General features: G+C 42.6%; 1 non-coding gene across 1 annotated transcript; it reads right to left on the bottom strand.

Moving 5' to 3' along the window:
• Positions 1-388: 388 nt before the first annotated feature.
• LOC115836431 lies at positions 389-495 on the bottom strand. The gene has a single exon (XR_004031515.1). It is a non-coding gene; the product is annotated as a U6 spliceosomal RNA (small nuclear RNA).
• Between the last annotated feature and the right edge of the window lie 3,096 nt (positions 496-3,591).

Below are 3,591 nucleotides of genomic sequence, written 5' to 3'. Positions count from 1 at the left end.
GCTGGGCATGATGCTCATGCCTGTAATCCCAGCACTTTGGGAGGCCGAGGTGGGTGGATCACCTGAGGTCAGGAGTTCGAGGCCAGCCTGGCCAACATGGTGAGACACCCCCCCCATCTCTGCTAAAAATACAAAAAATTAGCCAGGCGTCGTGGCGCACACCTGTAGTCCCAGCTACTCAGGAGGCTGAGGCAGGAGAATTGCTTGAACCCAGGAGGTGGAGGTTGCAGTGAGCCAAGATTGCACCACTGCACTCCAGCCTGGGCGAGTGAGACTCTGTATCCAAAAAAAAGAAAAGAAAAGAAAAGAAAAAAATTAAATACTGCAAAAGCATGTACAAGAAAAGTAAATTCTCACTTCTTTCCCGGACCCTCAGTTTCCTTCTTTTTTTTTCTTTTAATGCTTCACAAATGTATGTGTCATCCTTGCACAGGAGCCATGCTAATCTTCTCTGTATCATTCCTATTTTAGTATGTGTGCTGTGGAAAAGAGCACCCAGCTTCCTTCCTATAAGCAGTTCATTTTTTTTTAGACATTAATTGTAAAATTCCATAGAATGGAATACTATTCAGCTAATAAAAGAGAAATAATTACTGCTACAGGCAACAGCATGAATGAACTTCTAAAATACATTACGTTGAGCAAAAGAAGCAAGCCACAAAATGATATCTACTATGTGATTTCATCTGTATAGGAAAAATGGTTACATGAAATATGATTGAATGGAACATCATGCAGTTAGGAAATATCATATTTTAAATTAGAAAAATATTTGATGACATGAGAAAAGCCTCAGGAGATACTGAAAAGTGAAAAAGCTAAAATATAACCATATATATACAGTATTGTCCCCATTTTTATTAACAAACATGGCTGGCTCAGTTACTCAGGAGGCTGAGGAGAATCGCTTCAACCCATGAGGCAGAGGTTGCAGTGAGCCAAGATGGCACCATTGCACTCCAGCCTGGGCAACAGAGCGAAATTGCATCTAAAAAAACAAAAACAAAAACATAAACATGGCCGGGTGCAGTGGCTCACGCCTGTAATCTCAGCACTTTGGAGGCCAAGGCGGGAAGATCACCTGAGCTCAGGAGGTCGAGACCAGCTTGGGCAATATGGTGAAACCCCGTCCTTATAAAAAATACAGAAAAATCAGCTGGGTGTGGTGGCATGGGCCTGTGGTCCCAGCTACTAGGGAGGCTGAGATGGGCAGATCGCTTGGGAGGCTGAGGTGGGCGGTCTCTGAGGTCGAGGCTGCAGTGAGCCAAGATCGTATCACTGCACTCCAGCCTTGGTGACAGAGTGAGACCCTGTCTCAGAAAAAAAAAAAAAGCAGAAAATAAAAGCCTTAAGCCAGGCATAGTGGTATTCACCTGTAGTCCCAGCTGCTTGGGAGGCTGAGGCAGGAGGATCTATTGAGCCCAGGAGTTTGAGGTCATATTACACTATTTTCTTGCCTGTGAATAGCCACTGCACTCCAGCCTGGACAACATAGCAAGACTTCATTTCTTTAAAAATAAAAGACCTAAAGAAAATATTAATATACTCATTAACAAGTATGAATTAGGTCTGGACTATGTGCCAGGCACTGTGTTAAGGATATAGAAACAAACCAAAACTGACATAATTCATACCCTCACTGAGCATAATCTATCAAGGAAAAAAATGTGAACAGTAGCCATCACTTGGTGGTGTAATAAAAAAAATTTTCTTTATCTTTCCAATTTTCTGTGGTGAGAAAGTATTGCTATATAAATAGGTGAAAATAAGGCCAGGTGCAGTGGCTTATGACTGTAATCCCAGCACTTTGGGAGGCTGAGGCACAAGGATTGCTTGTGCCCAGGAGTTCCAGACTGGCCTGGGCAATAACATAGGGAGACCCCGTCTTTACCAAAAATTTTGTTAAAAAATTAGCCAGGTGGCCGAGCACGATGGCTCATGCCTGTAATCCCAGCACTTTGGGAGGCTGAGGTGGGTGGATCACCTGAGGTCAGGAGTTCAAGACCAACTTGTCCAACATGGTAAAACCCTGTCTCTACCAAAAAAAAAAAAAAAAAAAAAAAAATTAGCCGGCTGTTGTGGCGGGTGCCTGTAATCCCAGCTACTTGGGAGGCTGAGACAGAAGAATCGCTTGAACCCAGGAGCCGGAGGTTGCAATGAGCTGAGATCATGCCATTGCACTCCAGCCTGGGCAACAAGATCGGGACTCCATCTCAAAAAAAAAAAAAAAAATTAGCTGGGCACGGTGGTGAACACCTGTGGTCCCAGCTACTCGGGAGGCCGAGGTAGGAGGATCACTTGGACAAAGGGAGTTGAGGCTGAAGTGAACCATGATCACACCACCACACTACAGCCTGGGTGGCAGAGCAAGACCCTGTTCTAAAAGAAAGAAAGAGAGAAAAAGAGAGAGAGAGAGAAGGGAGGGAGGGAGCAGAGAGAAAGAGAGAGAAAAAGAAAGAAGGAAGCAATTTTCTTTATCTTCACCTATTTATTTAAATGTTTATTTATTGAGACAGGGTCTTGCTCTGTCGCCCAAGTTGGAGTGCAGTGGCATGATCATAGCTCACTGCAGCCTCTATCTCCCCGGGATCAAGTGATCCTCCAACCTCAGCCTCCCAAGTAGCTGGGACCACAGGCATGCCCCTGCCATGTCCAGCTATTTTTTTCTTTTTTTAGAGATGGGGGTCTTCCTATGTTGCCCACTCTGGTCTGGAACTCCTGGACTAAAGCGATCCTCCCACCTTGGCCTCACAAAGTGTTGGGATTAGAGGCATGAGCTACTGTGCCGGCTGCTCTTTTCTTTTAATGGCCTAGTTCCAATAGAGTTAAACATTCATTGCTTTCTCAATGTCTTTTCTGATTAAAACAAAAAGAAACAAAACATCTAGAGCCACTCCATGAAAATTTAAAAAGAAGAAAGCTCTAATTGAGCTCCCTTCCCAAACAATTGTTTTCCATAACAAATTAGATTTAAGTTCATTGCTGGTGTGGCGGTGTTTTTAAACATTAACAATTCTCAGCAATCATTGGAGAGCCCAATTTCATTCAGCTGGTGGACCTCTCCACCTGGCCAGATGTCCACTTGGTGAATTTTATATCCCCCCACTTTTTTTTTACTTTCTGCATTGGTCAGAAGACATAAATATTTGAATAACCAAGATTCATGTTTAACTATCATTTCTACACATTTCTTCAAATCTGGGTTTCCTTCTTACAGGGCTTGTGAGCTTTGGTGTATTTCCTCATGAAACTCCCTAAGCACTTCCTAAACCTTAATTAATGACCAGCTCCTCTGAGACATAATTATGAACACTTTTAATTTAACAAAAGCACAGGGATTCCTTGTTTCCACTGTTTCTGTGAAAGTAATCTGGCGTCAGTTTCTATTTATATGAAGCCATTAAATGTTAAACTTCTGTGTTAAATGCAGTTAAGAGAACTGTAGAATGTTTTAAAAATGAGTAAAATGAGCATTTCTAAAATAGCTACACAAAACAAAAGGTATTTTATAATGTATAATCTGCAATTTTATATGAAAAGCACTACATAGGCCAGGCACGGTGGCTCATGCCTGTAATCCCAGCACTTTGG

Source organism: Nomascus leucogenys, chromosome 8, assembly GCF_006542625.1.
Source record: "Nomascus leucogenys isolate Asia chromosome 8, Asia_NLE_v1, whole genome shotgun sequence".
NCBI lineage: Eukaryota > Metazoa > Chordata > Mammalia > Primates > Hylobatidae > Nomascus > Nomascus leucogenys.
The sequence above is the reverse complement of the archived record's forward strand: the minus strand, read 5'-3'. Positions and strand labels throughout refer to the sequence as shown.